Source organism: Balaenoptera acutorostrata, chromosome 17 (genome assembly GCF_949987535.1).
Source record: "Balaenoptera acutorostrata chromosome 17, mBalAcu1.1, whole genome shotgun sequence".
Taxonomy (NCBI): Eukaryota; Metazoa; Chordata; class Mammalia; order Artiodactyla; family Balaenopteridae; genus Balaenoptera; species Balaenoptera acutorostrata.
The window spans coordinates 32,122,868-32,145,412 of record NC_080080.1 but is presented as its reverse complement, the minus strand read 5'-3'; the positions used below and the strand labels follow the sequence as shown (position 1 = coordinate 32,145,412).

General features: G+C 36.2%; 1 long non-coding RNA gene and 1 other non-coding gene across 2 annotated transcripts; one reads left to right on the top strand and one right to left on the bottom strand.

The window, feature by feature from the left end:
* Positions 1 to 2,137: 2,137 nt before the first annotated feature.
* On the bottom strand, positions 2,138 to 22,321 carry LOC114238678 (uncharacterized). The gene is made up of 3 exons (XR_003623993.2): positions 21,809 to 22,321; positions 21,629 to 21,696; positions 2,138 to 2,416 (listed from the first exon to the last, which is right to left on the bottom strand). It is a non-coding gene; the product is annotated as an uncharacterized LOC114238678 (long non-coding RNA).
* On the top strand, positions 15,647 to 15,710 carry LOC114238685 (small nucleolar RNA SNORD66). The gene has a single exon (XR_003623999.1). It is a non-coding gene; the product is annotated as a small nucleolar RNA SNORD66 (small nucleolar RNA).
* Positions 22,322 to 22,545: the final 224 nt, after the last annotated feature.

Below are 22,545 nucleotides of genomic sequence, written 5' to 3'. Positions count from 1 at the left end.
CTGTTGTATTGCACTGATCTCAAGAAATCTTTCTGTTGCTTCCTATTTCCCAGAGTTCAAGATACCCTCTGTCTTCCGCATATCATAATAAATGATTAACTATGACAGAACAAGGAAAATCAGGTGGGCAGAATACATCTTTTAAAAGGTTGACTTAAAGAAGGCTTCTTTCCACGTTATAGCTGTGTAAAAACTATGGCATCATCTAAAGTCTTCTACTGCAAAATTGTTTCACATTGTTATAAAATAAACCGTAGTAGGCTTAAATAAATATGAAAAGAATAAGACCGAGAAAAAATCACTGAGGCATTCATTTAATTAAAATCAATATCTTCATCATTTTCTGTGTTTATTGATATTTTATATTGTTAGTTACTTGAATAAGGTGAACCTTCCATATCATTTACAATGTGGTGAACCATAAACTGGTAGCTATACTAAAGAAAAATTAATGCATGTTTTAGGTCACAGAGACTGCCAAATAAACTGTTATTGCGATCAGATTGTTTTATTGAAACTATACAAGTACTCACATACAGAAATAATAGTTGTCGGTAAAAGGTTGAAAGATGTGGGTTTGTTTGTTGTTTTTTTTTTGCTCTAATCTACACACTTGCTTTTGTTTACTCTTGCTAAAGTGTCATCATGAAGGAAAGCAGGGCTGGCCTGGGGCCAAATATGTGAGTAATCAAAATTTAACACAGGCTCCCTTTTGCTCAGCTCTTTGTTCTTCTCATCTTAAGATCATCTCTCTTCCCTGGAACACAGTTATTAAATATTTGTCATCTTGTTTCTAGCTGCAACTTATCTTTCTGTCTCCAGCCTTTAGACGACAGGGCAGCACATTACAAATGCTGAGGAAATATATTTGATTGAATACATAAATGAGTGAATGAATCAATGAATTAATTGTAGGCCCAAATCCTAGTTTGTAGCCCAACCAGCACTACATTTTTAATGTTGAAGATCCAAAATTAATTTCCCTTTCCTTATTTTTTACTCCTTTTAGTGTTTCCAGTTTATCTAGTTATAAAAATATAAAATTATGATTGCAGTAATTAACATTAGAATATAAATGATTTGCCCTCACAAAGTTATTTGCTTTAAATTTAAATGAAACTCTATTTTTGTAGCATTTCAGCCATTGTGGTAAGAAAAAACTAGACTGTGACCAGGTCTTTATTTCAGCTAGTTTTCCAAGTAACAAAGCTAGTCCTGAGAAAGATGGTTAAGTATGTACCAGATACACAATATAAATTTATTTACTGATTGATGAGAGAATTCAAACACTGGGATAATATCTCAAATATGAATGTCTGGGTTTTGTTATATTTCATTGGAAGAAAGACTTTTACCTCATCATTACAAAATTTTAGGAAACTATTCAAATTTCCTGATAGTCTTGTCTAAGTAGTTCATGCAGATGAGGTTAAGTTTTGATCAAAGAAGATGATCAGTGAGAACTATTTCCCCATTTCAGACATCAATAGCAGACAATTTCCTGCCAGCCTGGGAAAATAGGGTAATAGGATGTTGTGTGACAATGTGACAGAGCAGATTTTTTTACAGGAAAATGGGGCTTAAAAGTTACGTCATAAACTCTTTTAGAATATACATAGTTGACAAATAAAAATCAGGCTGCGCCTAAGATGGGGGGGAGAAAAAAGAATATACATAGTTGAAACACAAACTATTATTCATAGTATCTATTTTAGTCTTTTGAAATTCAAATTTTATATTACCCAGGGAATATGTAAATGAAATTTTATAGTCATATGTACAAAACCCCCTAGTCTGAAGTCATGTACTAAGTTTCTTAGTGATCCTAAGTATTTCAAAACTTCTTCCTGCCAAATATTCTACATCTATTTTATGAAAAGCCTGAGGTACTATATTCTCTATATTAAATTAAACTAGGACTCTATTTCCCACAACTGCCAAAAACATGATAAAATTCATATTCTCTTTATTCAGACAATTGGATGGGGACTTCTCAATGAAACTAGTTCCGAAGATATGATTGTTTGAGTACTTCCTGTACGGGGTTCCTCAACATATTAAAGTAGAGATGAAAGGGTAATAAGGAAATTACATTTATTTATTTATTTTATAAATTTCTTTATTTGGTTTTGGGCTGTGTTGGGTTTTTGTTGCTGGGCACGGGCTTTCTCTAGTTGCAGCGAGCGGGGGCTGCTCTTCGTTGTGATGCGCGGGCTTCGCATTGCGGTGGCTTCTCTTGTTGCAGAGCACAGGCTCTAGGCGTGCAGGCTTCAGTAGTGGTGGCTCGCGGGCTCAGTAGTTGTGGCGCACGGGTTTAGTTGCTCTGTGGTATGTGGGATCTTCCCAGACCAGGGATCGAGCCTGTGTCCCCTGCATTGGCAGGCTGATTCTTAACCACTGTGCCACCAGGGAAGTCCTGAAAATACATTTAAAATTTGACAAATTGTCAACATTATCAAGAACATTTTGAAGGTCTCTTTAGGTGTGTAAGCACTACATAAATCAAATATTTAGACAAGGTTCCTACAATTTAGAAATTCTCAGTCTAAGATATAGTTCTTAAAACAAACATTAAATTATAGATGCCTAGAATTTGAAACCTGAAAAAATTTTAATGATTACCAATGTGAACACTGAGGCTAAGTGATCAATAAAATTCTCCAAGTTGAAGAGTCTAAACTAGAATCTTGGTTTTCTGATTATCAGTCCAGTCTGCTGTCTGTTTTTTTAAGAAACCAGATTTCTTAACTGTCCACACTATTAAGGGAACTTGAATGATATAAGGAATACTCCATCAGCTTTCTAACTAACAGTGCAAGAACACAATTCCAACTTCTCCAGTTAACTGTGTGAGCTTATGAAGTACAGTTTTCCAATCTAAACCTCAGTTACTTGCTGGCAAAACTTTTATCTGTGTAGATGTATGTACATAGGACCAGAAGAGTGACCAATCAACAGAATAACCACAGCTAGCCCTTAACTGCCATTGCAGTCTACTCATCTCTATAGGAAATGGGAGCAGCACAGGCCTGGTCTCTTGTTGGTTCCATTCAGGTACAGTCTTACAGGAAGTCAGGGTACACACTGGTGGTTTATGTGCATAAACTGGGTAGCATTAGTAACAACCGCTTTGTTATTATGGTTTTACAGTGTTTTACAAGGCTGAAAGCCATTACTATAATGCAGCTCCTCAACATGTATATTAAGCCAAGGAGAAGAAAGAAACTGAGAACAGATGGGGGTGAGAAATGCACATTTTGCTATCTTACATTTTTCCTGGTTGGTTTTCTTCCAAAGCCATAGCAACCCCCACAGAGAGGATTTTGTTTGTTTGTTTTGCCTATTGAGTGTAGTATTAGAGTTACTGAATTATCTTCTGTAGCAGCCAAAATTCAAAAAGGGGAAAAAACTGTTTAGAAAAAAACAAGTGGAAGTTTTTTAGCTAAATACACCTTTAATTTTAAAAGGTCTTAATTGTGTGTTGTCTTGTTGTTACTGATGTTGGTGTTTGAGTGAAAATGTGCATTGCAGGTCAGTAAGTATGAGAGTTCTTTAACATTTATATATGTCTTTAAATCAGATTCAGAGTTTATGGAATTGCAGTCTATCATTACATTGGGCCGACAGGTATATATTCTTTGAGTGATACAATATTTATTTATTTTAATTGTATTTAAGCATCATTAACAAGGTCATACATTTTCCATGTGTCCACAGTTCTCACCAATCCCTGTATCTTATATCTGGATACTTCATTTTTTACATTGCCCATGGCTCCTAAAAGCATTAAAGTTCACAGTCCTCAGGTTAGGTATTACTGTTGTTATTTCCCTTTCCTCTAGAGGAGAAAATACGAGGATAGAAAAGGAGTGCCTTAAAGAAAGGTAAGGAGGATGGGAAGAAGTTATTGAAATTATTTGTAGATAACTAAGCAATATCTAAAATGTGAAAAGAGGATGGAAATCTGTTGAAGTATAAAGCAGAATAAGAAAATAACTTCCCTAAAATCAAGATTTCAAAAGGCAAGAAGAGCATACCTCCCTGCCTGGAAGGTCTTGTGGGTAGCAGTTAGGACTGCCTTTGGCCGTATGTAACAGAAACCCCAGTACAGTGCTTAACAAAACAGGTGTTTTCTTCCTCTTACAGTAAGAATTCCAGGGTTGATATACTGCTAAGGGAAGTCATCTGCATTGGCTCCTTCTCCTTTTTATCTACATTCCAAAGTGTGTAGATTTTGTTCTTATGATTGCAAGACGGCTTTTGTATATCCAAGCATCGTGTCCCATTCCAGTTATGAACTAAGGGGTGGGGCAAGAAGAAGAGATACATTCTGGCTGTTGAGCAAAAAACATTTTAGGTTCTTTCAAAGCCTCCTCCAGTAGTTTTCTGCTTGCATTTTATTGGTCTGAACTGCATTACACAGCCAAATCTAGCTGGAAGGTAATTTCAGAAAATTAGTACTTCTAACTGAACATCTTGAACAAGATTAGGGTACTGTTGCTAAAAATGAAGAGGAGAAAAGATTTGGAGTAATTTGGTAGTAGCTAACAATTAAACAGCACTTTCTACATGCCAAACACTTTACATAAAATAACTCATTTAATACAACTATCCTCTGCAGTAGGTACCCTTATATTTCCATTTTAAATATAAGCAAACTAAAGCACAAAGCCATTTAATAACATGCAAATATTACCTAGCTATGAAGTGTGTAGCTCTGTACTCTGTCTCTAGACCCCATGACAATACTATGTATATGACACCTAAAGAGGCACAAGGTTTAGAATGGTCAGGAACAAAGAGAGTGGAAGTAATGCTATTGGCTAAACTGAAAGTCTGACTGTTAAACTACTCCACAGGGGGACAATCCTATTCCCCATCCATATTTCTGACGCCTCAGTTCATGTGACTCAAGAATGAAAGAGGAAAGACTTTTCTACAACTTAGTATCAGTTAAGACACCTTCAGCTTTGAGTAACAAGAAAACAATATAAACTGTCTTAAACTATAAGAAATCTTACTGGCTTTTATAACAGGGAATCTAAAAGCAAAGCAGATGTCCAAGCCTAGTATGATCAGGCTTCAGCTTTATTTGAATGCTATTCTTCTCTGTGGGTTAGCTTTGTTTTAGACATAGCTTTCCTCATTGTCAAAAATGAATGACAGAAGCAAGTGATGCAATATTCTTCCTTGTCTATTTCCAAAAGGAGAGAGAGAAACAGGCTCCCGATAATTCTGTCTTAAGAGCTATAAAGGGCTCTCCCAAAAGCCTCCAGCAACTCTCCCTTTTTCCAGAATTGTGTCCCTTGCCCATTCCTAAAACAATCACTAACAAGGGGGATGAGATCACATTATAAGATTAGAATTAATTAAAGATCATTCCTAAAGTAGAAAGGAAGCAAGTGTAATTGAATCACAAGGGCTGCATGGAGGAGGAGCAGTTATCTCAATGAAACCAGGCTTCTGTTAGGGATGCTGGAGGAAAGATTACTGCTGGGTTGAAATTCACAATGTTCAATAGTATATAAGTGTAAAATTCCAGAACAGCAAGTTAATGGGAAAATAATAAAAGCATCAACAAATAAGGAATAGATAACATACGAAATTTTCTGACTAGTATCAGATTTCCAATCAATAATATGGAATGCTAGAAGACAATAGAGTGATGCTCTCTCAAATTTATCAGGGGAAAAAAATGATTTTTAAACCTAGAATTGTATTCCCAGCTAAACTATCAACTGAGGATCAGAGCAAAACAAATACATTTTCACATACATAAAGTAAAGATTCAGGAGTTTTATTTCATATGTATACATTATGAGGAGGTTATTTAAGGATATACCTCAGAAAACTGAGAGTGAAAAGAAGAGAAAAAGTATGGGATACAAATAACAGGTATCCCTGAAAGTGGGATGCAGGTGCAATTGGAAATACAAGGATTGGTGCAAAGTCTGTGTAAGAATCAATGATACCTCTAAATTTCCTTCCACACCACACTGCCAGGTGTCAACTTCACCATACCTGGCTGAAAGCTGAGACTTACTCATTAGAGGGTAAACCCAGAGAGATTTTGTATTCAGTGATACTAACGGAAGGTGAGAACACTGTATTCAAGGTAGAGATAAAATGAAAGTCTACACACTGAACAATGAGATATTAAAGCTCTTCCCTGACTAAGGATTGAAGAATTTTTCTCTGGGGGTGTTCTGTGTTGAACTTAAGAGGAAAACACTTAGAGATATAGACAGGAACCTTCATCATCAAGGTCCCTGCCCTACCACACAAAGCCTACCACTTGACACGCACTACCCAAACTCCACTCTATCCATAGACACAAACTTCCAATAAGATTTTTAGTGTGTCAATAATATTAGAAACAGAAAACCAAGGATAACCAAAAATGTATGGAAAAATTCTAATATGAAAGAAAATAAAGCACTGAGGAAATGGAAAATTTTCAGGGAACTAAAGAAATCTTCAAAAAAGAAAACCTATAATTACTGGCAGCAGAGAGGTAAGAGAAGAAACAAGAACAGGATACTGAAAAAGAACTCTTTAGAAAACAAAAGAAGCTTAAAAAATTAAAATATGATCATATAAATAAAAATTGCAGTGAAGACTCGGAAGACAAAGCTAAAGAAATTTTCCATAAAGTAAGAAAAGTGGCCAGAGAAAGAAGAAAGGAAAACAGTAGTATCAATTCAAGGAGGCCCAAGATAACTAATTCCAGAGAAAGAGATAATACAAGGAAATTTATCAGAACTGATGGCAAACCACAAGTTTCTAGACTAAAATGGCTCAATAAGATGAGGCAACATATATTCACATTATTAAATTTCAGAAGACTGAGGGTAAATAGAAGATCCTGAAAGCGTCCAGGGTGTGACTGGGGGAAGGAAGCAGGCTACATTCAGTGGATAAGGAATCAGAATGGTGTCAGACTTCTCAGAACAACACTGGAAATGGAAGTCAATGAAGTACTGTGTTCAGAAATCAAGGGAGTTGAGTAACATTATCAAGATGGCTGAATAAGATATCCCTTGTGGAATCCCTCCATCAACAACAATTTGGTATCCATCACAGAAAAAAGTGCTTCTGTGGGAGCTGTGGGATCCAGCACCACATGCCAAAGTGCCCAGGAGGAGTTTTGTCCACCTGTGCATTAAGTAGTAAGCAAACCGATCTTGGTTCTGGTTGAGGATCCTGAAGTGGCCCGTGAACTGGCTCTAGGACTGGCCCATGGAACAGAAGCCCTGGAGAACACTGGCTTAGACAATCACCCATGGATGAGAGAGACTTTGTGGAAGTCCAGGAGTCCGATAGAGAAGTTCCAGCACACTGTTGGAACAAAATATCTGAGACTGGACAAATTGAAGAGGGTGAGAGGAACAGCTTGAGTTTACCTGCATCACCCCTACCCCTAGGTGGCACAGTTCAGTGCCAAGAAAGCCCTTCTAAGTCTGTGATTTCTCCCATGAAGGAAAATGAGAACGTGAGTGAGTGCCCAGCTTCCCCAGCTGTGTGGGATGCTACCAGAGGCCCATTTCTCTCTCACTCCATCTGCAGTACTGAGTCATAAGCTGTAGGACTGGGAAATGGTAGGCGGCTGGGAGAACAGCAGCCAGGGCTCAAAATGCATCAGAGGAACATGGATCCCACTAAACTGCATCATGGACTCCATCAGGAGGCCCACACCATAGCTGTTGGGGTGCCTCACCCATGAATCCCCCTAACTGGCACATGGGTACCCATAGCACACTGTACACCACACCCACACACCTCCATCCCGTGACCAGCTCCCTGTAAAGCTCCTGAAGGTAGCAAGAGCAAGATTTGGCAGACAACTAGTGAGCATGTGCAGAAAGCTGAACAGAATTTGTGGGTAAGAAAGTGACCACAAACTTGAACATTTAACATTGCCTTTGGGTAAACAAAAAGGAAGCTGTCAGTAATTGGCCGGCTGTGCAGCAGGATGGAGAGAAAGTATACAAGCTTAATAATTCTGCCACAAGAGGGAGCAAGAAGTGTGGAGAAAGCATATCTAAAGAAAACCTCAGAATCCCTAGTAGGCCCGAAAGAAGGTAGTTCTTTTCCAGAGTTAGTCAGTAAAGACTGGAGAAGGTGACTACTACTTAAAATGTGACGTAAACAATGCAAGACTTCAAGGAGTGTGAAAAATCAAGGAAACATGACACCACAAATGTATTCTAATAATCTTCCAGTAATGGACCCCAAAGGCATGGAGATCTGCCAGTTACCCAATAAAGAATTCCAAATAACTGTTTTAAGGAAGCTCAGTGAGCTACAAGAAAATAGAGAAACAGAACTCAGTAAAATCAGGAAAACAATTCATGAACAAAATGAGAAGTTTAACAAAGAGATAGAAATCATTAAAAAGAACCATAAAACTACTGAGGAAAAAGAATGCAATGAATGAAATGAAAAATACAATATAGAGTATCAACAACAAAATGGATCAGGCAAAAGAAAGAATATAAGAAACAGAAGACAGCACTTTGAAATTATCCATTCAGAGAACAAAGAAAAAATAATAAAAAAGAGCAAAGAAAGTTTATGTGATCTATGGTATACCATCAAATGAACCAATTTGCAAATTATTGGAGTTCCAGAAGGAGAGGAGAGGGAGAAGGGGGCAGAAAACTTATTTTGAAAAATAACGGCTGAAAAATTTCTAAAACCTGGGGAGAGATTTGGCCATGCATGTTTTTGAAGGTCATAGGTCCCCAGACAAATTCAACTCAAAATATCTTCTCCAAGACACATTATATTAAAGCAGTAAAAAATCAAAGAGAGAATCTTAAATGCAGGAAGAGAAAAGAAACTTATCTTACAAAGGAAACCTCATAAGGCTATCAGAGGATTTCTCAGCAGAAACGTTACAGTCCAGGAGACAGTGGGATCATATATTCAAAGTACGGAGAGAAAAAACACTTCCAACCAAGAATACTTTATCTGGCAAAGGTGTCCTTCAGAAATGAAGGAGAGATAAAGACATTCATAGACAAACAGAAGCTAAGGAAGTTCATCATCGCTAGACTTGCCTTACAGTAATTGATAAAAGGAGTTCTCCAAGCTAAAATAAAACAACTCTACTTATTAACATGAAAACATATGAAAATATACAACACTGGTAAAGTTAAGTATATGGGCAGATTAAAAAAATGAATTCTGTAATATGATGGTGTGTTAACAACTTAGTATAAAGATTAAGGGGAAGGAATACTAAAAATAACTATAGCTACTGTAAGCTGTTAACAAATAACATAAAAAGAGGTAAATTTTGATATCAAAAAATTAAAAAGGGGGAGTAAAAAGGCAGAATTATTGTATGCAATCAAACTTAAGTTGCTATTAACTAAAACACTGTTATATCTATAAGATGTTTTATGTAAACTTCATGGTAACCACAAAACAAACACCTACAGTAGACAGACAAAAGATAATGAGAAGGAAATAAAAGCATACCACTATGGATAATCATCAATTCAGAAAGACAGACAGAAAGAAAGGAAGAAAGGAAGAAGGAAACTATATAAAAGCCAGAAAACAAAAGATGGCATTATTAACTCTTTACTTATCAATAATTACTCTAAATGTAAGTGGATTAAATTCTGTAATCAAAAGGCATAGAGTAGTTGAATGGATTTAAAACAATACTATATGTTCCCTATAAGAGACTCACTTCAGCTTTAAGGACACACATAGGCTCAAAGTAAAGGGATGGGGAAAGATATTCCATGCAAGTGGAACCTGAAGAGAGCAAGGGTAGCTATACTTATATAAGAAAAAATAGACTTTAAGTCAAAAACTGTAATAAGAGACAAAGAAGCTCATTATATATGATAAAGGGGTCAACAGATCAAGAGGCTATAACAATCATAAATATATATGCACCCAACATAAGTGGATCTAAACATACAAAGCAAATACAGATCTGAAGGGAGAAATAGACAACAAAAAATAATAGTAGAATATGGAGGGACATCAATATCCCACACTCAACAATGGATAGATCATCCAGACAGACAATCAATAAGGAAATGTTGCACTTGAATTACATTTTAGGTGAAATGGACCTAACAGACTTATACAGAATATTGTATCCAACATTAGCAGAACAAACATTCTTCTTAAGTGCACACAAACTCTCCAGAATAGATCATATGTTAAGTCACAAAACAAGTCTCAGCAAATTTAAGAAGATTGAAATTATACCAAGTATCTCTTCTGACCACAATGTAATGAAACTAGAAATCAATAACAATAGAAGAACTGGAAAATTCACAACTATGTGGAAATGAACACTCTTCTAAACAACTCATGGGTAAAGAAAGAAATCTAAAGGAAAATTTAAAAAATATTTTGAAACAAACAAAAGTGGAAAATCAACATGCCAAAACTTATGGGATGCAGCAAAAGCAGTACTAAGAGGAGTGTTCATAATGGTAAGCTCCTACATTACACAAAAGAAAGATCTCAAATAAAAAACTTAACTTTACAACTTAAGGAATTAGACAAGGAAGCATAAACTAAGCCCAAAATTAGCAGAAGAAAGGAAATAATGACTAAGAAAAAATGAGAGAAGACTCAAAATCAGAAATGAAAGAGGACACATTACGAAAGATATCACAGAAATGCAAAAGTTCATAAGAGACTACTGTGAACAATTATATGCCAATAAACTGGATAATCTAAAAAGAAAATGGATAAATCCCTAGACACATACAACCTACCAAGAATGAATCATAAAGAAATTGAAAATAGGAACAGACCAATTTCTAGTAAGGAGCTGAAGTAATCAAAAGCCTCCAAACAAAGAAAAGCACAGGATGAAAAGTTTTCTCTGGTGAATTTTATCGAACATTTAAAGAACTATTGCTGGGACTTCCCTGGTGGCACAGTGGTTAAGAATACACCTGCCAATGCAGGGGACACGGGTTCGAGCCCTGGTCTGGGAAGATCCCACATGCTGTGGAGCAACTGAGCCTGTGCACCACAACTACTGAGCCTGCACTCTAGAGCTCATGAGTCACAACTACAGAGCCCACATGCCACAACTACTGAAGCCCACGTGCCTAGAGCCCGTGCACTGCAACAAGAGAAGCCACTGCAATGAGAAGCCCGTGCACCACAACGAAGAGTAGCCCCTACTTGCTGCAACTAGAGAAAGCCTGAGTGCAGCAACGAAGACTCAACACAGCCAAAAATTAATTAATTAATTAGTTAATTAATTTTAAAAAATAAATGAAGAAGTATTGCCAATCCTTCCTGAACTCTTCCAAAAAACTGAAGAGGGGGCTAAATTTCCAAACTCATTTTACAAGGCCAGCTCTGACACAAAGCCACATAAGGACACTATAAGAAAAGAAAGCTACAGGCCAATATTCCAAATGAATATAGGTGTAAAAATTCCTAACAATGTATTAGCAAACCAAATTCAACAACATACTAAAAGAATCATACACTGTGATCAAGTGCAATTTATTCCTAGGATTCAAGGATGGTTCAACATATACAAGGCAATAAGTGTGATTCACAGCATGAATAGAATGCAAGACAAAAATTATATGAACATCTCAATAGATGCAGAAAAATCATTTGACAAAATTCAGTATCCTTTCATGATAAAGACTGAACAATGTGAATATAGAAGGAACATACCTCAACATAATAAAAGCTATATATGACAAGCCCACAGATAACATCATACTCAATGGTGAGAGGTTGAAAGCTTTTCCTCTGAGGTCAGGAAAAAGACAAAGGTGCCCACTGTCACCACTCTACCTCAGCATGGTATTAAAAGTCCTAGCCAGAATAATTAGGGAAATAAACAAAAGACATCCAAGGAAGAGAAGTAAAATTGCCTGTTTGCAGGTGATATGATATTATTTTTAGAAAAATACCAAAGGCTCCACCAAAAAATTGTTAGACCTAATAAATAAATTCAGTAAAATTTCAGTATGTAAAATTAATATACAAAAATGGTTGTGTTTCTAAACACTAACAATGAACTATCTGAAAAAGAACATAAAACATGGCCATTTACAATAGTATCCAAAAAAAATACTTAGGAATAAATTTAACCAAGGAAGTGAAATATCTGCACACTGAAGTATATAAGACATTGATGAAAGAAATTGAAGATAAATGGAAAGCTATCCCCGATTATGAATTGAAGGAATTAATATTTTAAAAATATCCATACTATTCAAAGCCATCTATAGATTCAGTGCAATCCCTCAAAATTCCAATGGCATTTTTTCACTGAAAAAGAAAAAAATAATTCTAAAATTCATATGGAACCACAAAAGATCACACAGTGCCAGAGCATTTCTGAGAAAGAAGAACAAAGCTAGAAGCATCACAATTCCTGATTTCAAACTACATTACAAAGCAACAATGTAATCAAAACAACATGGTACTGGCATAAAAATAGATACATAGACCAATAGAACAGAATCTAGAGCCCAGAAATTAATTCTCACATTTAGCTTTAACTAATATTTGACAAGGAAGCCAAGAATACTCAATGGAGAAAGGATAATCTCTTCCATAAATGGTACTGGGAAGTGTACAATCACATGCAAAAGAATGAAATTGAACCCCTTTCCTATACCACTTAACAAAAATTAATTTGAAATCAATTATAGACTTAAACATAAGATCTGAAACAGTGAAACTACTAGGAGAAAACGGGAAAAGCTCCTTGACATCGGTCTTGGCAATGATTGTTTGGATATGACACCAAATGCACAAGTAACAAAAGCAAAAGTAAATAAACTGGACTACGTCAAACTAAAAAGCTTCTGCACAGCAAAAGAAACAATCAATAAAATGAAAAGGTAACCTATGGAATGGGAGAAACTATTTCCATAACATCTATCTGATAAGGGGTTAATAATTAAAATATATAAGGAACACAACTCAATAGCAAAAAACCAAACAATCCAATAAAAAATGGGCAGAGGACCTGAAAAGATATTTTTTCAAACAAGACATACAAATGGCCAACCAGTACTTGGAAAGATCTTAACGTCCCTAATCATCAGGAAAATGCAAATCAAAACCACAGTGAAATATCACTTCACACCTGTTAGAATGGCTGTATAAAAAAAGACATGAGATTAAATAAAAAGTGTTGCTAAAGATGTGGAAAAAGGGGGATCCTTGTACACTATTGCTGGAAATGTAAATTGGTACATCTACTATGGAAACTGTAGGGTGGTTCCTCAAAAAATTAAAAATAGAACTACCATGTAACCCAGCAATCCCACTTCTGTGTATTTATCCAAAGGAAATGAAATCAAATCTTAAAGAAATATCCACATTCCCATGTTCATTTCCACACTATTCCCAATAGCCAGGATATAAAAACAATATGTGTCTGTCTACAGATGAATGAATGAAGAATATTCATGTATGAATATTATTCAACACGAGAAAGAAGGAAATCCTTCTAGTTGAGACAACATATATGAAACTTGAGGACATTATGTTAAGTGAAATAAGTCATACAGAAAAAATGCAAATAGTGTATGATATCACTTATATGTGGAATTTTAAAAAGCTGAACTCATAGAGTAGAATGGTGTTTGCCATGGGTTGGGGAGTAGAGGAAATGAGGAGATGCTGATTCATGGGTACAAATTTCCAATTATACAATACATAAGTCCTGAGGATTTAATGTACAGCATGGTGACTATAGGTAACAATACTGTATAGTATACTTGAAAGTTGCTAAAAGTAAATCTTAAATGTTCTCACTACATACACACACACACACACACACGGTAATTATGTAAGGTGATGGAGGTGTTAACTATATTGTGGTAATCATTTAACAATATATAAGTGTATCAAATCATCATGTTATATTCCTAAAATTATATAATGTGATATGTAAATTATATTTCAATAAAACTGGAAAAATAAAATTAAAAATTCATGGAAAATAATTTGCACCCTAGAATTCTATACCCTCTCAAGCTATATGTCATGTATGAGGGTAGAATAAAGAAAATTTTAGTTTTGCCAAAAGTAAAAAAAAATTACATTGTACATAAATTGTCTCAGGAAGCTACATGAAATTTTACTCAAAAACAACAATGAAAAGAACAAGAAGGAAGGATGAAAGGAAGGAAAGAAGGAAGGAAGGAAGGGAGGGAGGAAGGGAGGGAGGGAAAGAGAAAAAAAAGGGCATAGTAAACCATGGAAGAGGAAGACACAGTATTCAGGAAATCTAGAATATAATGCAGGACAAAATTAAGGGAATTCTCAGGAGATGATGAAAAGGAAGTTTTAGTCACAGAGAGAAATTAGTCTAGAACTGAGCAGAAGGGCGAAAGCTTCCAAGAAGGACACCTGCATGGGGGGAAGAAAATGACCTGCTAATTTATCTGTCTTTGAATGTACTGATGTAATAATGTACTTGACTGTATTGCACCGGCAAATAATTTGGGGATAAAATGGTGATAGGTCATGGAAAACGGAGAAAATGACAAAGAAAGTAATTATTAACTTCAGGAAAAACAAAGAGATCAAAAGAAAATGTAATCATCATATCCTATACAGATTAACTGTTAACAAAATATGAACTTTTGGTTTAACAAAAATTTTGAATAATGTGTGGATTAGGGATGTATAAGGTATTATATGTTCATATTTTTATAGTAGATAGTGATATGGTCAATAATATCTAAACTAATAAAATTTTTAAAGTAGTAAATCATGTTATTTAGAAATATGAGTTGAACATCAGGAGAATTAGCTTAAAAAGATTTGACAGTGATTATACCTTTGGGAGCAGGAATTGTCATTGGGCTGTTGAGTAGGATAAGGGAGTGCTAATTTTTGTTATAAGCCTTGAAAATCTATTTGACCTTTAAATCTATGTACATCTATTTGTTTAATCAAAATAAAAATAGTTTTTAAAGGAGTATATTAGTCATATAATTTAATTTTTATTATAAGATACATTTTTAAAGTGATATAATTATCCTTTTCAGCTTCTTTTAGATGATTTCATTATCAGTATGCCCTAGCATGGTTATTCATAATCCTACATCTTCAGTTCACCCTAAATCCACTCCTAATGCATTATTTTAATACACTTTGACAAGTAGATAAAAGCAAAGATAACTGATTTGATTAAGTCTATACATATAGCAAGTGTTCTCAAGAAGCTGTTTAATTTCTTCTTTTGCATTTAGGAATTTATGGCAAAAGTTATAGGTTGGAAAATAAAATCGACCACAGAAGTATAAACATTATTCATGCAAATTATAACAACATTCATAAAATTTATGTGCAAGGTAATCTGTTAGATGGTTATTCAAATGTGGCAAAGTAAAGTTGAAAATAAAATCAGACATCTGGGGACAGAATACCTGTAATCAGGAGGCTTATAGATGTGCATGTCAATCAGTCTTCATGCCCTTGAGGAACTCTGAATTTGAAAATGCTACCTTTTTCCCCAAGATTTACCCCTGATTGAAGTGAATGCCCCAAGTCAGTAATTGATAACATCCTTATTTATCTATGTTAAAATTGTAGATTTCCCATTTAAAGTTCCTAAGAATGTTCTTTGTCATTTCACGGTTGCTCTGGAAAAAAATATCATCAAAAGTGCTTATGATGGTTATTTTTTTGTGCCAACTTGACTGGGCCACTGATTGCCCAGAGATTTGGTAAAACATTCAGGGTGTGTCTGTGAGGGTATTTTCGGATGAGATTAACATTTGAATTGGCAGACTGAGTAAAGCAGACTGCCCTCCCTAATGTGGGTGGGTCTCATCCAATCCATTGATGGCCCGACTAGAACAAAAAGGCAGAGTGAGAATTTCCCTTCTGCATGATTGTTTGCTAGCCTGGACATCAGCCTCCTCCAGCCTTCATACTGGGACAAAGACTGGAACTTACACCATCAGCTCTCCTGGTTTTCAGGCCTTCAAATTCAGACTCTCCTGGGTCAACTGAAGATCCAGGAACTTCTCAGTCTCTATTACTGTGAGTCAATTTCCTATAATCTCTCTCTCTCTATATATATTCTGTTAGTTCTGTTTCTCTGAAGAACCCAGACTAATACGTGCTTTTATATAACTTTTCTGTAGGAAAATAGAAAATTCAGTTAAATTGATATTTCTAAGTACAGTGGTCCCCCCTTATCTGTGGAGGATATATTCCAAGACCCCCAGTGAACACCTGAAACCACAGATATTACTGAGCTCTATATATACTATATATACTATGTTTTTTCCTATACATGCATACCTATAATAAAATTTAATTTATAAATAAGGCACAGTAAGAGATTAACAACAATAACTAATAATAAAATAGAACAATTATACTGTAATAAAAGCTATGTGAATGTGGTCTCTCTCCCTCAAAATATCTAAGTGTACAAATATAATGCCTTTTCCATCATAACTACTTACCCTGCACTGTGGTCATAACATTAGCAGTTTGAGGTGTGACAGAAAAACTAGCATGAATTTCTTTTTCCTTCTTCACAATTCAGGGATAGAGGATCTTAGATCTTAGCAATCTTAGCATACAATTTTTTTTTTCTTTATTGAGAACTTTCACCTTTTCACTTAACGGAAGCGCTTTAAGGCTTCTCTTTGGTACATCTGAATTCGAGCATCACTATTCTTGCACTTTGGAGCCAGTATTAACTAAAATAAGGGTGACTTGAACACAGGCATGGTGATACCACAACGTTCAATCTGATAACTAAGATGGTTACTAAGTGACTAACTGGTAGGATTCGCTGAACAAAGGGATGATTCACGTGGGGTGGGGGGGAATGAAGTGGGATGGTGTGAGATTTCATCATGCTACTCAGAATGGCATGCAATTTAAAACTTATGAATTTTATTTTTTTCTGGAATTTTCCATTTAATATTTTGGGCCCAAGGTTGGCCACTGGTAACTGAAACCACGGAGAGCAAAACTGCAGATAAAGAGGGCTATTGAATAGTTAAGCTAACTGAAGTCATGGATTGCTAATTTTGTCTTTTGGCTTGAATGTAACAAGAATCAACTAATGCTAATTTAGGCCAAAAATAATTTTAAAAAGAAAGGTGGGGAGGAATTTATTTTAAGGAGACATAGTATCTCAGTGACGTGAAGGGCAGAAGCCCATGAAGGGGCTAGAACAGGACATGGGATGCCATTTCATATTCCCAGCTCTGCTTATCTCAGGACATTTGTTTTATTTCGTTTTCTCTCTACTGGCAAACTGTCACTGTTACTCTGTTCACATGGTGGTAACCATGCCATAATTCCAGAGGTTTTACTTTTCATTCATTCAAGAGACTAGCCCATGTAAAGATGAAACTCTTAATACTAACTCCAGATTCCTGAGGGAGGAATTTGATTGGCCATATTTGAGTCAGGTACTCCCCTTGGTCCATGTATCCGCCATCAGGAGCGTGGAGTCACGTTGTACAAACATGGCTGCCACTTCTTGCACCTGTGCCCATGTGGATAAGGATTGGGAAGAGTAAGAGTCCCCATATAAAACAGGATAATTCTGACCTTACTTTTCCTTCCAGTAATTATGTTAGGACCGTCCATGTGTCCAGCCCTGGGGATGTAGTTCTGAAAAAGACAGACATATTTCTTGCCTTCACAAACTATCTAGTTAGGTGTAGTAGGTCAGGGAGGGGGCTGGTAAGGATTGAATTTATATGTATTTAAACTGCCGATATAATACAATGCAATGAGTGATATTATGCCGACAAAGGTGTTATGGAACTGAGAAGAGATACCTCACTAAGACTTGGGAGGTCAGTGACGTCTTCCTGTGAAAAATGACATCTATACTAAAACTACAAAGGTGTATAGAGATTAGCCTGGTCAAATAGATGAAGATACAATATAATGGAAATGACCAAGACTCTAATGTTTATGTAGACACATAGGTAATATTGATGGAACCAAAAAAAGTAGTATTGGAATGTTGATGGGTGTCTTGGCTTGGATTTCCCAAAAATCAGATCCTGAGAGAAGATAAGACAGAATTAGTCCTCTAAAACAGATTCTTCCACCAAGGATGGCCAACAGCAATATTAGGTTTGCATTCTTCCAGTGTAGCAACACCAGTCGAATAGAAGCACCCTTTCCTCAGTGGTTTTAGGATAAAGTTCCAGGGCTGACTCTCATAGAAACAATTTGAACCATTGAGCCAATCACTAGAGACGAACACGTGGGATATTCTGATTGGTCAGGGACTAGGGGATTGGGGAAGGCCACACTTGCATTACATGACCAAAGAGAAGACGTGGAGGAGTAGTTCTTCAAAAGACATCACAGCATTACTACCAGAAGAAGAGGGATGGATGCTAGGCAGGCAAAATCAACAGATGTCTTCTAAAACTTGGGGCGTTACTCCTTCAATATTTATTTTGCACTTGGAGGTGTGTTATGCATTATACAGACTTAGCAACAAATACTTTTTTTGTAATAGAGTTCATCCTATGATTTTCCTCTATCAGAATAGTAATTTGGACATAAAGGATGATTGCAAAGAATAAAAACTTAAATCATCCACATTTTGGTTTTCAGTACATTATAAAATTCTACACAAAGAGAATAGTCATTCTTAATGCATATTGGATCAGAGATTTTTTTTCACAGATATTTTTGAAAATCCGATGAATTGATTAATTCAGTAGACTGCCCTTTAGTAAATTTTTTGTACATGCATACTTCTGTCAAGGGGATTGACCATCTACATGAAGACCAAGTTAAACCTCGGATCTAGACTGACTGAATGTTTTCAAAGCTCTTGGCTCCTTTGCAAGTAAGCAGACAGTCCTTTTCATAGTTGTAACCTAGGAAATGCCATTTCGATGAATTTGTTGATTTTTATTTTTAAACTGCTGAAATTATAAAGATACACAAACACTAAACACTATATTCATACTGCATTCTTCTTCAATTCAGTGCCACAATCTTAAATTAAGGCAGATAAACTGTATTCAACTTCTGGTGAGGATACAAGGGCAAAAAATTAAGTCTTTCTGAAGCCTTTGAATATTGTTTATTCTCATAATAAAGAAGGCAGCTTGCTGCCTAATAAGATGTGGCCTGGGAGGTTGCTTTATCAATTTGTTGATCCCTTAGAGGAAAAAAAGCACATTTTAAAAGCAAATTCAAGAGTGAGACAGACCTGAATGCAATCCATTTACACTGAGAGCATGTTTCGGTACTGTGCCAAATGAAGAATTTTTGTACAGAAATTTATTCCTTCTACTTGCCTTCCCTAAAATATATGATGTTCAAGAATTAAGAATATCTGTGTCTTTAGGAAGCACTGTAGGGTTTCCCTACCTTTTCCATAAACAATATGATAAATAACCACAAATTTGTGAAAATGCTAAAATGCTAAACTTAGAAGTTTGCCAGATAAAATACAGGATGCCCAGTTAAATTTGAATTCCAGATAAACAACAATTATTTCTTAGGATAAGTTTGTCCCAAACATTGCATGGAACATACTTATCCTAAAAAATTTATTGTTGCTTATTTGAAATTAAAATTTAACTGGGCATCCTGTATTTTAATTTGCTAAATCTGGAAACTCTATAAACTTACAAATAATATTCTTTTATTTATTTGTAAATAAACATTTGGTTTGCATATTAAAGTTGTTTTGGTACTGGTGACTCATTTTACTGTCAGATATATGGTTTCTAGCTAAAATGACTATTTGAGAATATATAATTATGTTCTCATTGAAGGTGTAATAGAATACTCGAAGCATTGTTTTTTTCCATAAACAGTTTCCACTCCATCCCTTTCTGCTCCTGAAGAATTTTATGAAGAAAGCTAGACTGAAGTAGATGTTTCTTTATTTCAGATTGGTTTCAAATCAATTCTTTTAGCATTTGAGGAAATGTTATTAAAAGTTGCATATTTTCTGCTTTTAAAGTAACTTACCTATGTGATTTAAAATGATTTGTCTTTGAAAAAAAGAAACTTTTCAAAATGAACCATTATGTAAAGATGAAATCAGTGAGTCTAGAAAATGAATAATTCATTTTCAAGTAAATGAGAAATTATTTTGTGCTGTTACTTATACATTTTCACATTTATAATTAAATAGTAATTTGCGATACACAGGGTATTAGTTGTGAATTGTGGTTTTCAATATCACAGACACATTTGTTGCTGTGGTTTTGCAGTATCATTCCCTGATGCTTTTCTCAATTGTGGTTTTCATAATCATTGTTTGATAGTCATGTAGCTGTGGTTTGGAGCTGCTATATCCATTTGGACAGAGATAATTGCTTATAGGTTTTGCTGTCTTTTTATTTTATAACCTTAGTGAATTAAATGGGAAAAAGAAAAATTAAACTTTAAATATCATTAACATTCTCATTAAAAATGATGAGAAAACACAAAATGTAATAATATTCCTTAGTTTAATTCATTCATATTGACCAGAATAATATATCTATTTATAAATTTAGATGAGCTATATTTATTTCTAATACTGTAATCTGGTTATCTTATCAATCTTGCCTTGAATTCTCTGGCTTTTGCTCCTTTCAGCTTTTAAAGTGAATATTTAGTTGAGATTTGTTTCTCTTTTGCTTTGCATATTTAACCATTTCAAATGCCAAAAGAGACATTAACTGTTATGATATTTTAATTCCAATGGGCATTCTTTTTGGGCGATATAAAAAAGACAGCCAGTTTTATAAAAAGATCTTTAAAAACCATAATATATAATAATTCAATTCTAAGTATACCACTTTAATTGTAACGAATTGGAAATTAAGGAGGCAAAAATCTGTAGTTCTGTCTGCTGATTCATTCCACAACACAAACACAAATAACCCTGCTTTTCATGGTACTTACAGCTTTAATTTGTTGGTTCTTCAGGGGAGGGACTTTGTCACTTAGTGCATTTTCCACTGCAAAGAACCATGTATTCTTACAAGCTCTGCGGTAATAGTACTAATGGTAATGTAATAAAATTCACGATTGGTCTTCAGCTCTGTATTAACATTCTCTCAGCCATACCTTTCGCAGGGCAACTCTTTACACCTTCCAGAAGATGTCCTGATGGGGTTATCAATGACACTGATTACAGTGCTTCCTGCACACTGAACAGCCTGCATTATGCTCAATCAGCCCAGGCTCTCTGCTGACCTCCAGACCCTTTTAGCGTGTGGAGTTTGGCGGGGCTCACACCCATGTTAGTCAACCAAACAAAGGGGGGCTCGATTTCAGATCAGAATGGATGACCTCACAACCTGGGGTGGGGGGGAACGTCGGGTGCATACATGTTAACGGCAGTGGAGTTTATTAGTAAATACTGATTACATAAAGCAGCCAGTTCCACTGTCTCTTGGATAGACGCCTCGTTCAAGTCCACCTGGGAGAATATATTTAAAACTCAGTGTATATGAAACTATGAGAAACTAAGCTAGCCTCATGCAGCTTAACTTGGCCAAAATAATAACTATGCAAATCACTTCAAAATTTGTTCTTTTGTCTTGCAGTTTCCGACATACTATACACACAATAATTGAATAATAATGAAACTAAACTTTAAAAGCTAAAGAATCATGAAATAGTTATTGGGTCTTACCTGCTTGGGAAATTATGGCAAGATCAAATCTTTTATTAGTCGCTGGTTGCTTCCCTGTGGCAGAAGAACTAAAAGAATGAAAGATTATGGGGCGGGGGTGGGACTTTAGAACTTCCACAGACTTCCTCAAAAAGTTAGTATTCTGATTAGAGATGGTTCCTTTCCCACAAGGGTAATCACCTAGCTAATGGTCCTCCTTTCTGATGGGAGAAAAATATCTGCCTCTCTCCAAATTCGGAATTTTTACAATCTAAAATGAAAACTCGAGGTGAGAAAGAGCACTTTTAGGACGCTGTTCAGCATCCCATCCGTGCTGGCCAAGTGGGGGGATGGTCCGCGTCCGCAGCGGTCTCCTTGGAACCTTGAGAGCAATGAAATGGTCTCCTGAGAGCCTGGGCAGAGGAGAGGACTTAACTGGCCCCAAGACATACAGCTGGCATTTGTGATCAGCTGGATCTCCCAGAGGATTTTGCCAGTGGCCTAACCTTCCTGCCAAATAGCTGGAAGGGCGGGGTGGAGGCTAGGGGAGGGGGCGGCATAACTGGAAGCACAAAGTTTATGGAGTGACTGAGATTTCTTTGTGCCCCGCTGGATAGGCGAGGCGTGAGAGAGGAGAGTTGGGGTCCATCAGAGGGGCTGTTGAAAAGAAGTTGCCGGGAAGAGGAGGAGGGGTGCTCTGGCAAAAGCCCAGAGCTGACGCGGTGACAACTGCAGAAGGTGGCCCCCCTCCAAGCCCGCCCCACGCTTCCCTCTGTCCCTCCAACCCCCCGCCGCGCTCCTCTGAACCCCACGCGACCAGGCCAGGGCCCTAGTTTGCATCCGGACTGGCTTTGGATGCAGCCAATCCTCCTTTCGCTGATGGAATAGTCCCCCCTCCCCACAGCCCCGGCGCGCCCCTCCCTCCCGCGCCTCGCCAC